Raw genomic sequence first — 14563 nt, forward strand, 5'->3', positions numbered from 1 at the left:
AAAACATAAAAGACCTTAAAAAAATAGGAATGATGTAGGAGGAAGAGGTTGAGGAGGCGGTGAATGGTTGGATGTGGCCGTGTAGGCTCACGTGGCGGTCTAGGTGGAAGCGGCGGTGAAGGAGGAATAGATAGCCAACACAGATCTGTGTTATTTTGCATTTTTACATAGGGGTATCCCCAAAAATATTGGGACATAAAAAATAAAAAAAGTGCACTTGAGTACAAGGATGGATGGTTGAGGCTGTTAGAACTGTCTATTCTGCACAAGGTACAGACAAGTTCTGAGGGATGCAAGCCTGGTTCATTTTAATGAACGTGAGCTTGTCCACGTTGGCTATGGACAGGCGGCTGCGTCTGTCTGTAATGACGCCTCCTGCTGTGCTAAATACACGTTCAGAGAGTACACTGGCTGCAGGGCAGGCCAGCAACTCTAAGGCATACAGGGCAAGCTCTGGCCATGTGGACAATTTGGAGACCCAGAAGTTGAATGGGCAGAACCATCAGTCAATACGTGTAGTCGTGTGGACAGGTACTGTTCCACCATGTTGTTCAAATGGTGCCTCCTGCTAACACACTCCATATCAGCAGTTGGGGCCGGTTGTTGCGGCGAGGTGACAAAACTTTTCCACATGTCGGCAATGCTAACCGTGCCTTCTGAGGTGCTGGCGCTGACACAGCTGCGTTGGCGACCTCTTCCTCCTCCCCTGCCTTCACCTTGTGCTTCCACTTGTCCCCCGGCGTCAGTCGGGAATGCTCTCAGGAGCGCGTCTAACAGCGTGCGCCTGTAGTCACGCATCTTCCGATCACGCTGCAGTGAGGGAATTAAGGACGGCACATTTTAAGGACGGCACATTGTCTTTGTGACGGGGATCCAGCAGGGTGGCCACCCAGTAGTCAGCACACGTTAAAATGTGGGCAACTCTGCAGTCATTGCGCAGGCACTGTGTGCCAGGCTGCCCAGAGGTAAGGACAAGCTGTCCTCTGTGGGAGGCGTATAGTCTGCATCCTCCGTATCCCCCCAGCCACGCACCAGTGATGGGCCTGAGCTGCGTTGGATGCCACCCCGCTGTGAACATCCTCCTCATCCTCCTCGTCCTCCAGTAGTGGGCCCTGGCTGGCCAAATTTGTACCTGGCCTCTGCTGTTGCAAAAATCCTCTTTCTGAGCCACTTCTAAAAGACTGGCCTGAAAGTGTTAGAGATGACCCCTCTTCCTCCTCCTCGTCCTGGGCCACATCCTCTTCCATCATCGCCCTAAGTGTTTTCTCAAGGAGACATAGAAGTGGTATTGTAACACTGATAACGGCCACTGGCCATGTTGGTGGAGTACTCGAAACAGCGCAACAGGGCACACAGGTCTTGCATGGAGGCCCAGTCATTGGTGGTGAAGTGGTGCTGTTCCGCAGTGCGACTCACCCGTGGGTGCTGTAGCTGAAACTCCACTATGGCCTTCTGCTGCTCGCACACTCTCTCCAGCATGTGCAAGGTGGAGTTCCACCTGGTGGGCACGTCGCATATGAGGCGGTGAGCTGGAAAGCCGAAGTTACGCTGTAGGGCATACAGCCGAGCGAGGGCAGGATGAGAACGCCGAAAGCGCACACAGGCGGCCCTCACTTTATGCAGCAGCTCAGACTTGTCAGGGTAGTTGTGAATGAATTTCTGCACCACCAAATTCTGCACATGCGCCAGGCAAGGGATGTGCGTCAAACCGGCTAGTCCCAGAGCTGCAACGAGATTTCGCCCATTATCGCACACCACCAGGCCGGGTTTGAGGCTCACTGGCAGCAACCACTCGTCGGTCTGTTGTTCTATACCCCGCCACAACTCCTGCGCGGTGTGGGGCCTGTCCCCCAAACACATTAGTTTAAGAACGGCCTGCTGACGTTTACCCCGTGCTGTGCTGAAGTTGGTGGTGAAGGTCTGTTGCTGACCGGATGAGGAGGTGGTAGAAGAGGAGGAGGAAGCCGAGTAGGAAGAGGAGGCAACAGGAGGCAAAGAATGATGCCGTGCGATCTTTGGCGGCGGAAGGACGTGCGCCAAACAGCTCTCCGCCTGGGGCCCAGCCGCCACTACATTTACCCAGTGTGCAGTTAGGGAGATATAGCGTCCCTGGCCGTGCTTACTGGTCAACGTATCTGTGGTTAGGTGGACCTTGCCACAGATGGCGTTGCGCAGTGCACACTTGATTTTATCCGATACTTGGTTGTGCAGGGAGGGCACGACTCTTCTGGAGAAGTAGTGGCGGCTGGGAACTACGTATTGTGGGACAGCAAGCGACATGAGCTGTTTGAAGCTGTCCGTCTCCACCAGCCTGAATGACAGCATTTCAAAGGCCAGCAGTTAATGAAATGCTGGCATTCAGGGCCAGGGATCGAGGGTGGCTAGGTGGGAATTCACGCTTTCTCTCAAAGGTTTGTGAGATGGAGAGCTGAAAGCTTCCGTGTGACATGGTGGAGATGCTTGGTGACGGAGGTGGTGTTGTTGCTGGCACATCCTCTGTTTGCTAAGCGGAAGGTGCCAACGTTCCTCCAGAGGTGGAGGAAGAGGCCGAGGCAGCAGCAGAAGAGGGAGCAAGAGGGGCCTGAGCCCTTTCTTGGTTTTGAAGGTGCTTACTCCACTGCAGCCCGTGTCTCGCATGTAGATGCCTGGTCATGCAAGTTGTGCTTAGGTTCACAACGTTAATGCCTCGCTCAGGCTCTGATGGCACAGCGTGCAAACCACTCGGGTCTTGTCGTCAGCACATTGTGTGAAGAAGTGCCATGCCAGGGAACTCCTTGAACATGCCTTTGGTGCGTCCCTGGTGACGGTGGCCAGTAGCAGGGGAACCGTTTTGGCGACGGCTGCTCTGCTTTTGCATCCTGCTCCCTCTTTTGCTACGCTGTTGCCTCGGTCTCACCACTGCCTCTTCCTCCGAACTGTGAAAGTCAGTGGCACGACCTTCATTCCATGTGGGGTCTAGGACCTCATTGTCCACTGCATCGTCTTTCACCCAGTCTTCCTTCCTGACCTCCTTTTCGGTCTGCACACTGCAGAAAGCCGCAGCAGTTGGCACCTGTGTTTCGTCATCATCAGAGACGTGCTAAGGTGGTATGACCATTTCCTCATCAGGAAACATAAGTGGTTGTGCGTCAGTGCATTCTATGTCTTCCACCCCTGGGGAAGGGCTAGGTGGATGCCCTTGGGAAACCCTGCCAGCAGAGTCTTCAAACAGCATAAGAGACTGCTGCATGACTTGAGGCTCAGACAGGTTACCCGATATGCATGGGGGTGATGTGACAGACTGATGGGCATGGGTTTCAGGCGCCACCTGTGCGCTTTCTGCAGAAGACTGGGTGGGAGATAATGTGAACGTGCTGGATCCACTGTCGGCCACCCAATTGACTAGCGCCTGTACTTGATCAGGCCTTACCATTCTTAGAACGGCATTAGGCCCGACCAAATATCGCTGTAGATTCTGGCGGCTACTGGGACCTGAGGTAGTAGGTTCAGTAGGACGAGTAGCTGTGGCAGAACGGCCACGTCCTCTCCCTGCACCAGAAGCAACACCACCACCACGACCGCGTCCCTTATTAGATGTTTGCCTCATAGTTAACGTTTACAAAGCAAAGTAAAAAGTGGTTAAGTCTGTTAAAAATAATTAACCACCAATAAAAACCCTGATGTAGGGTATTGCACTATTTTTTTTTTTAAACTCTATATGACAGCGGTATTTGTGGCCTAAATGTGACACTCACTTATGCACGTCTTATCCCAGATGTGCAGTATATCAGAGCGTTTTTTCACCCCAGTAACCAAAAAGCCGTATTTCTGGCCTAAATGTGACAGTCACTTATGCACGTCTTATCCAAGATGTGCAGTATATTTGAGGGTTTTTTCACCCCAATAACCAAAAAGCCGTATTTCTGGCCTAAATGTTGACAGTCACTTATGCTTGTCTAATCCTAGATGTGCAGTATATTAGAGGTTTTTTTTTACCCCAGTAACCAAAAAGCCGTATTTCTGGCCTAATTGTGACATTCACTTATGGATGTGTAATCCCAGATGTGCAATATATTAGTGTTTTTTCACCACAGTATGCCAAAGCCGTATTTCTGACCTAAATGTGGCAGTCAATTATGCTTGTCTAATCCCAGATGTGCAGTATATTAGAGGGTTTTTTCACCCCAGTAACCAAAGAGCCGTATTTCTGGCCTAAATGTGACAGTCACTTATGCACGTGTAATGCCAGATGTGCAATATATTAGAGGGTTTTTTTCACCACAGTATGCCAAAGCCGTATTTCTGGCCTAAATGTGCCAGTCACTTATGCTTGTCTAATTCTAGATGTGCAGTATATTAGAGGGTTTTTTCACCCCAGTAACCAAAAAGCCGTATTTCTGGCCTAAATGTGACAGTCACTTATGCATGTCTTATCTCAGATGTGCAGTATATTAGAGGGTTTTTTCAACCTAGTAAGCAGAAATATGTATTTCTGGCCTAAATGTGACAGTCACTTATGTACGTCTTATCCCAGATGTGCAGTATATTAGAGGTTTTTTTTCACCCCAGTAACCAAAAAGCCGTATTTCTGGCCTAAATGTGACAGTCACTTATGCTTGTTTAATCCTAGATGTGCAGTATATTAGAGGGTCTTTTCACCCCAGTATCCAAAAAGCCGTATTTCTGGCCTAAATGTGACAGTCACTAATGCATGTCTTATTCCAGATGTGCAGTATATTAGAGGGTTTTTTCACCCCAGTAACCAAAAAGCCGTATTTCTGGCCTAAATGTGACAGTACTCATGCACGTGTAATACCAGATGTGCAATATATTAGAGGCTTTTTTCACCACAGTATGCCAAAGCCGTATTTCTGGCCTAAATGTGACAATCACTTATGCACGTGTAATCCCAGATGTGCAGTATATTAGAGGGTTTTTTCACCCCAGTAACCAAAAAGCCGTATTTCCGGCCTAAATGTGACAGTCACTTATGCTTGTCTAATCCCAGATGAGCAGTATATTAGAGGGGTTTTTCACCCCAGTAACCAAAAGGCCGTATTTCTGGCCTAAATGTGACACTCACTTATGCACGTCTTATCCCAGATGTGCAGTATATTAGAGGGTTTTCTCACCCCAGTAACCAAAAAGCCTTATTTCTGGCCTAAATGTGACAGTCACTTATGCACGTGTAATCCCAGATATGCAATTTATTTGAGTCTTTTTTCACCACAGTATGCCAAAGCCGTTTTTCTGGCCTAAATGTGACACTCACTTATGCACGTCTGTCACGAGGGTGTCAAGAGCCACGCCTGACTCCGTTATACCCAGGTTCAGGAAGTCGCAGCGGGTGGCTGCGCGCTCTATGTCTAAAGACAGTGCTGTTTATTAATGGTAGCTTTCTGGGTTTGCCTTGCAATCCTTTTTGGCTCACTCAGGGATCCGTAGCTTCTCCTCCTCAGCTGTTTCTTGTCCAGCAATCCCAACCTCCTTATATTCCCATCTCTCACTTCTCTGGTTGCCAGATATAGAGCTTCCTGCCTGGACTTCTATACTGACCCACTGGAGCTGTGTAGATGTGTTCCCTGGTTGTTGTTCCAGAACGTTACCCTCCGGATCCCTGTTGGGCCTTGGTGGTCTGCTGTTGTCGCCCACCTGGGATTATATGTTTGTCTGTATTGTCTGTCCTCTCCTTGGTGTTTTCCTCTTAGTGTCAGTGGTGCGGACTAGTGATCCCACTGCCCCGTTCACTACATAGGGCTCATCTTAGGGAAAGCCAGGGTTTAGGCACGTGATCGGCGTACGGGTGAGGAACCCGTCTAGGGACGTCAGGGCAGTCAGGTGCCAGCCGCAAGGTGAGTCAAGGGTCCCCATCTTTCCCTCTCCCTTGGACAGGGCCTTCCCATTTCCCTCCCTTTGCGTGACGCCGGTCATTACATTATATCTGGCCCTTATTTTGTGTAGGTAAAAAAAAAAAAAAAAAACTTTTTCTTTCTACCTACTTAGAATCCAGTATGGATCCAATTGCTGCTTTGTCAAAGCAACTTCAAAGCCTGTCTTTGGAGGTGGCAGGATTGAAGGCGTCGGTCCTCCAGCAACAGCAGCAATTGCTACAGACCGCAAGCCCAGCGGTTGCTACAGGTAACCAGGTTTTTGCGGAACCCAAGGTTGCTCTTCCTGACAGATTTTCTGGGGGAAGGGACAAATTTGTGACGTTCCGTGAGGCCTGTAAATTATATTTTAAACTGCGCCCTTACTCCTCTGCTAATGAAGAACAGCGGGTGGGGGTTGTTATTTCGCTGCTTCAGGGGGACCCGCAATCCTGGGCGTTCTCTTTACCCACTGATTCCCAGGCTCTCCGGTCAGTGGATGAATTTTTTGGGGCCTTGGATCTCATATATTATGACCCTGACCGAATCGCACTGGCTGAATCAAAGTTACGGAGACTCCTACAGGGAGAGCGGCCAGTAGAGGAGTATTGCTCAGAGTTCCGTAGGTGGGCTACGGATACCTAGTGGAACGACCCGGCTCTCAGGAGTCGGTTCTGCTCTGGGTTATCCGAAAGGATTAACGATGCGATTGCGCTGTATGAGACTCACTTTTCCCTTGATGCGGTTATGTCCCTTTCTATCAGGATAGATAGACGTCTTAGGGACAGATTGAAAAATCTGGAGCAACTGGTAACCCCTCCCAAGCAGCAGTTAGTCTGTACGGACTTAGACGAGCCTATGCAGCTAGGAGGAACTACTCGTCAGGTCCGTCCTCCTGAGGCTCGCCGTAGGCGTGGGGTTTGTTTTTTCTGTGGGGAGAGGGGTCATTTTATTAATGTCTGTCCTTCCTTTCTCAAAAACAAAAGACCGTCGGAATACTACTAATCCCAGGCTGTGTGGAGGATGTCAGCCGGGGGGTATACGTTTCCTCCATACGAATATCGCAATTTGTGTTGCCAGCGGTTGTTGTTTTTGGTGTTAAGACGGAGACTATTTCTTTTTTTCTAGACAGTGGAGCAGGAGTAAATTTGATAGATGCCCATTTTGCCCACACTATGGGTTTGTCTCTCTGTACGCTACAGAGACCTATTCCCATATTCGCTATTGATTCTGCTCCTCTGTCTCAGAGAAACCTCACTCACATTGTCCATAACTTACACCTTCGGGTAGGGGACCACCATAACGAGTGGCTTTCATGTTATGTTCTGGAGGGGCTTCCCACTCCTGTGGTGTTGGGTCATCCCTGGTTGGTAGCGCACAATCCAGTGGTGGATTGGCAGGCCAGGGAGATATTGGAGTGGAGTGAGCATTGCAGAGAAAATTGCTTAAATAGCAATTGCTTAGTCGCCTCCATAGCTACCCTACCTACATTTGTTTCGGACTTTGAGGACGTTTTTTCTGAAAAGGGTTGCCAGAAGTTACCACCTCACCGTCCTTATGATTGCCCGGTTAACCTGATTCCCGGTGCAAAATTACCCAAGACCAGGTTATATAATCTTTCGGGTCCGGAGAGACAAGCCATGAAAGATTATATCTCCGAGAGCTTGGCTAAGGGACACATCAGACCCTCTTCTTCACCCGTGGCTGCAGGGTTTTTCTTCGTTAAAAAGAAAGATGGGGGCCTGCGTCCTTGCCTAGATTTTCGCGAATTAAACCGGATAACCATCCGAGACCCATACCCTCTTCCTCTCATTCCTGACCTGTTTAATCGGATTGTGGGTGCTAGGTGGTTCTCCAAACTTGATCTTAGGGGGGCCTATAATCTGATTCGTATCAAGGAAGGGGATGAGTGGAAGACAGCTTTTAACACCCCTGAGGGGCATTATGAAAATCTAGTCATGCCTTTCGGTCTGACCAATGCTCCTGCTGTCTTCCAACATTTCGTTAATGACATTTTTAGTCATCTTATCGGCAGGTTTGTGGTGATATACCTAGATGAAATTTTAATTTATTCGTCTGATCTGAAAACACATGAGGTGCATGTCAGACAGGTACTGCAGGTCCTACGGAAGAATAAATTATATGCTAAAATTGAAAAGTGTGTCTTCGCCGTTCAGGAAATACAGTTCCTAGGTTATTTATTATCTGCTTCAGGTTTCCGTATGGATCCTAGGAAGGTCCAGGCAATTTTAGATTAAGATCTTCCTGAGAACCTCAAAGCACTGCAACGGTTCTTGGGCTTCGCAAATTTCTATAGAAAGTTCATTAAAAATTATTCTGTGATTGTAAAACCCCTTACTGACATGACTAGGAAGGGGACTGATTTTTCTAAATGGTCTGACGCCGCTAAAATTGCTTTTTCCTCTCTAAAAGAGAGGTTTACCTCGGCACCTGTACTAATCCAACCTGATGTCTCCCAGCCGTTTATTGTTGAAGTTGATGCGTCAGAGGTGGGAGTGGGGGCTGTGCTGTCTCAGGGTCCGTCTCCTGGCAAATGGCGTCCTTGTGCGTTCTTTTCTAAAAAACTATCTGCAGCAGAGAAGAACTATGATATTGGCAATAGGGAACTATTAGCTATTAAACTAGCGTTTAAAGAATGGCGTCACTTTTTAGAGGGGGCAATCCACCACGTCACTGTGATTACGGACCACAAAAACCTTCTGTACCTCGAATCAGCTAAGCGTCTCACCCCAAGACAAGCTAGGTGGTCGCTATTTTTTACCAGGTTTAACTTTGTTATTACCTATCATCCTGGGGCAAAAAATACCAAGGCAGATGCACTATCTCGTTGTTTCCCTGGAGGGGGTAATGTGAGTGATCCGGTACCCATTCTACAAAGAGGAGTGGTTGTCTCTGTGGTACACTCTGTTCTGGAGGGGAAGGTGTTAGAGACCCAGTGGGACGCACCGGTCTCTTGCCCCTCAGAGAAATTGTTTGTACCGTTAAACCTGCGTCTCGAATTATTAAAGGAACATCATAATTCGGCACTTGCTGGGCACCCGGGTAGTAAAGCAACCTTGGAGCTATTGTCTCGTCGTTTTTGGTGGCCAAGGTTGCGTCAGGATTAGAGTTGAGCGAACACCTGGATGTTCGGGTTCGAGAAGTTTGGCCGAACTTCCCGGAAATGTTCGGGATCCGAACCCGACCCGAACTTCGTCCCGAACCCCATTGAAGTCAATGGGGACCCGAACTTTTCGGCACTAAAAAGGCTGTAAAACAGCCCAGGAAAGGGCTAGAGGGCTGCAAAAGGTAGTAAAATTTAGTTAAATCCCCTGCAAACAAATGTGGATAGGGAAATGAATTAAAAAAAAAAAAATAAAATTAACCAATATCAGTTGGAGAGAGGTCCCATAGCAGAGAATCAGGCTTCATGTCAGCAGAGAATCAGTTTTCATGTCATAGCAGAGAATCAGGCTTCACGTCAGCCAAAACTGGAACAGTCCATTGTCATATATTTAGGCCCCGGCACCCAGACAGAGGAGAGAGGTCCCATAACAGAGATTCAGGCTTCATGTCAGCAGAGAATCAGTCTTCATGTCATAGCAGAGAATCAGGCTTCACGTCAGCCAAAACTGGAACAGTCCATTGTCATATATTTAGGCCCCGGCACCCAGACAGAGGAGAGAGGTCCCATAACAGAGATTCAGGCTTCATGACAGCAGAGAATCAGTCTTCATGTCATATCAATCTTTACCCACTGATTCCTAGGCTCTCCGGTCAGTGGATGAATTTTTTGGGGCCTTGGATCTCATATATTATGACCCTGACCGAATCGCACTGGCTGAATCAAAGTTACGGAGACTCCTACAGGGAGAGCGGCCAGTAGAGGAGTATTGCTCAGAGTTCCGTAGGTGGGCTACGGATACCTAGTGGAACGACCCGGCTCTCAGGAGTCGGTTCTGCTCTGGGTTATCCGAAAGGATTAACGATGCGATTGCGCTGTATGAGACTCACTTTTCCCATGATGCGGTTATGTCCCTTTCTATCAGGATAGATAGACGTCTTAGGGACAGATTGAAAAATCTGGAGCAACTGGTAACCCCTCCCAAGCAGCAGTTAGTCTGTACGGACTTAGACGAGCCTATGCAGCTAGGAGGAACTACTCGTCAGGTCCGTCCTCCTGAGGCTCGCCGTAGGCGTGGGGTTTGTTTTTTCTGTGGGGAGAGGGGTCATTTTATTAATGTCTGTCCTTCCTTTCTCAAAAACAAAAGACCGTCGGAATACTACTAATCCCAGGCTGTGTGGAGGATGTCAGCGGGGGGGTATACGTTTCCTCCATACGAATATCGCAATTTGTGTTGCCAGCGGTTGTTGTTTTTGGTGTTAAGACGGAGACTATTTCTTTTTTTCTAGACAGTGGAGCAGGAGTAAATTTGATAGATGCCCATTTTGCACACACTATGGGTTTGTCTCTCTGTACGCTACAGAGACCTATTCCCATATTCGCTATTGATTCTGCTCCTCTGTCTCAGAGAAACCTCACTCACATTGTCCATAACTTACACCTTCGGGTAGGGGACCACCATAACGAGTGGCTTTCATGTTATGTTCTGGAGGGGCTTCCCACTCCTGTGGTGTTGGGTCTTCCCTGGTTGGTAGCGCACAATCCAGTGGTGGATTGGCAGGCCAGGGAGATATTGGAGTGGAGTGAGCATTGCAGAAAAAATTGCTTAAATAGCAATTGCTTAGTCGCCTCCATAGCTACCCTACCTACATTTGTTTCGGACTTTGAGGACGTTTTTTCTGAAAAGGGTTGCCAGAAGTTACCACCTCACCGTCCTTATGATTGCCCGGTTAACCTGATTCCCGGTGCAAAATTACCCAAGACCAGGTTATATAATCTTTCGGGTCCGGAGAGACAAGCCATGAAAGATTATATCTCCGAGAGCTTGGCTAAGGGACACATCAGACCCTCTTCTTCACCCGTGGCTGCAGGGTTTTTCTTCGTTAAAAAGAAAGATGGGGGCCTGCGTCCTTGCCTAGATTTTCGCGAATTAAACCGGATAACCATCCGAGACCCATACCCTCTTCCTCTCATTCCTGACCTGTTTAATCGGATTGTGGGTGCTAGGTGGTTCTCCAAACTTGATCTTAGGGGGGCCTATAATCTGATTCGTATCAAGGAAGGGGATGAGTGGAAGACAGCTTTTAACACCCCTGAGGGGCATTATGAAAATCTAGTCATGCCTTTCGGTCTGACCAATGCTCCTGCTGTCTTCCAACATTTCGTTAATGACATTTTTAGTCATCTTATCGGCAGGTTTGTGGTGATATACCTAGATGAAATTTTAATTTATTCGTCTGATCTGAAAACACATGAGGTGCATCCCAGACAGGTACTGCAGGTCCTACGGAAGAATAAATTATATGCTAAAATTGAAAAGTGTGTCTTCGCCGTTCAGGAAATACAGTTCCTAGGTTATTTATTATCTGCTTCAGGTTTCCGTATGGATCCTAGGAAGGTCCAGGCAATTTTAGATTAAGATCTTCCTGAGAACCTCAAAGCACTGCAACGGTTCTTGGGCTTCGCAAATTTCTATAGAAAGTTCATTAAAAATTATTCTGTGATTGTAAAACCCCTTACTGACATGACTAGGAAGGGGACTGATTTTTCTAAATGGTCTGACGCCGCTAAAATTGCTTTTTCCTCTCTAAAAGAGAGGTTTACCTCGGCACCTGTACTAATCCAACCTGATGTCTCCCAGCCGTTTATTGTTGAAGTTGATGCGTCAGAGGTGGGAGTGGGGGCTGTGCTGTCTCAGGGTTCGTCTCCTGGCAAATGGCGTCCTTGTGCGTTCTTTTCTAAAAAACTATCTGCAGCAGAGAAGAACTATGATATTGGCAATAGGGAACTATTAGCTATTAAACTAGCGTTTAAAGAATGGCGTCACTTTTTAGAGGGGGCAATCCACCACGTCACTGTGATTACGGACCACAAAAACCTTCTGTACCTCGGATCAGCTAAGCGTCTCACCCCAAGACAAGCTAGGTGGTCGCTATTTTTTACCAGGTTTAACTTTGTTATTACCTATCATCCTGGGGCAAAAAATACCAAGGCAGATGCACTATCTCGTTGTTTCCCTGGAGGGGGTAATGTGAGTGATCCGGTACCCATTCTACAAAGAGGAGTGGTTGTCTCTGTGGTACACTCTGTTCTGGAGGGGAAGGTGTTAGAGACCCAGTGGGACGCACCGGTCTCTTGCCCCTCAGAGAAATTGTTTGTACCGTTAAACCTGCGTCTCGAATTATTAAAGGAACATCATAATTCGGCACTTGCTGGGCACCCGGGTAGTAAAGCAACCTTGGAGCTATTGTCTCGTCGTTTTTGGTGGCCAAGGTTGCGTCAGGATTAGAGTTGAGCGAACACCTGGATGTTCGGGTTCGAGAAGTTTGGCCGAACTTCCCGGAAATGTTCGGGATCCGAACCCGACCCGAACTTCGTCCCGAACCCCATTGAAGTCAATGGGGACCCGAACTTTTCGGCACTAAAAAGGCTGTAAAACAGCCCAGGAAAGGGCTAGAGGGCTGCAAAAGGTAGTAAAATTTAGTTAAATCCCCTGCAAACAAATGTGGATAGGGAAATGAATTAAAATAAAATAAATAAAATTAACCAATATCAGTTGGAGAGAGGTCCCATAGCAGAGAATCAGGCTTCATGTCAGCAGAGAATCAGTTTTCATGTCATAGCAGAGAATCAGGCTTCACGTCAGCCAAAACTGGAACAGTCCATTGTCATATATTTAGGCCCCGGCACCCAGACAGAGGAGAGAGGTCCCATAACAGAGATTCAGGCTTCATGTCAGCAGAGAATCAGTCTTCATGTCATAGCAGAGAATCAGGCTTCACGTCAGCCAAAACTGGAACAGTCCATTGTCATATATTTAGGCCCCGGCACCCAGACAGAGGAGAGAGGTCCCATAACAGAGATTCCGGCTTCATGTCAGCAGAGAATCAGTCTTCATGTCATAGCAGAGAATCAGGCTTCACGTCACCCACCAGTGGAACAGTCCATTGTCAGATATTTTTAGGCCCCGGCACCAAGACAGAGGAGAGAGGTCCCATAACAGAGATTCAGGCTTCATGTCAGCAGAGAATCAGTCTTCATGTCATAGCAGAGAATCAGGCTTCACGTCAGCCAAAACTGGAACAGTCCATTGTCATATAATTAGGCCCCGACACCCAGACAGAGGAGAGAGGTCCCATAACAGAGATTCAGGCTTCATGTCAGCAGAGAATCAGTCTTCATGTCATAGCAGAGAATCAGGCTTCACGTCAGCCAAAACTGGAACAGTCCATTGTCATATATTTAGGCCCCGGCACCCAGACAGAGGAGAGAGGTCCCATAACAGAGATTCCGGCTTCATGTCATAGCAGAGAATCATGCTTCACGTCACCCAAAACTGGAACAGTCCATTGTCAGATATTTTGGCCCCGGCACCCAGACAGAGGAGAGAGGTCCCATAACAGAGATTCAGGCTTCATTTCAGCAGAGAATCAGTCTTCATGTCATAGCAGAGAATCAGGCTTCACGTCAGCCAAAACTGGAACAGTCCATTGTCATATATTTAGGCCCCGGCACCCAGACAGAGGAGAGAGGTCCCATAACAGAGATTCCGGCTTCATGTCAGCAGAGAATCAGTCTTCATGTCATAGCAGAGAATCAGGCTTTACGTCAGCCAAAACTGGAACAGTCCATTGTCAGATATTTTGGCCCCGGCACCCAGACAGAGGAGAGAGGTCCCATAGCAGAGATTCAGGCTTCATGTCATAGCAGAGAATCATGCTTCACGTCACCCAACACTGGAACAGGCCACTGTCAGATATTTTTAGGCCCCGGCACCCAGGCAGAGGAGAGGTTCATTCAACATTGGGTTGCCCCGCAATATAATGGTAAAATGAAACAAAAAATAGGATTGAATGAGGAAGTGCCCTGGAGTACAATAATATATGGTTAAGGGGAGGTAGTTAATGTCTAATCTGCACAAGGGATTGACAGGTCCTGTGGGATCCATGCCTGGTTCATTTTTATGAACGTCAGCTTGTCCACATTGGCTGTAGACAGGCGGCTGCGTTTGTCTGTAATGACACCCCCTGCCGTGCTGAATACACGTTCAGACAAAACGCTGGCCGCCGGGCAGGCCAGCACCTCCAAGGCATAAAAGGCTAGCTCTGGCCACGTTGACAATTTGGAGACCCAGAAGTTGAATGAGGCCGAACCATCAGTCAGTACGTGGAGGGGTGTGCACAGGTACTGTTCCACCATGTTAGTGAAATATTGCCTCCTGCTAACACGTTCCGTATCAGGTGGTGGTGCAGTTAGCTGTGGCGTGTTGACAAAACTTTTCCACATCTCTGCCATGCTAACCCTGCCATCAGAGGAGCTGGCCGTGACACAGCTGAGTTGTCGACCTCTTGCTCCTCCTCTGCCTTCGCCTTGGGCTTCCACTTGTTCCCCTGTGACATTTGGGAATGCTCTCAGTAGCGCGTCTACCAATGTGCGCTTGTACTCGCGCATCTTCCTATCACGCTCCAGTGCAGGAAGTAAGGTGGGCACAATGTCTTTGTACCGGGAATCCATCAGGGTGGCAACCCAGTAGTCCGCACACGTTAAAATGTGGGCAACTCTGCTGTCGTTGCGCAGGCACTGCAGCATGTAG

This window comes from Bufo bufo, chromosome 1, assembly GCF_905171765.1.
Source record: "Bufo bufo chromosome 1, aBufBuf1.1, whole genome shotgun sequence".
NCBI classification, from domain to species: Eukaryota; Metazoa; Chordata; class Amphibia; order Anura; family Bufonidae; genus Bufo; species Bufo bufo.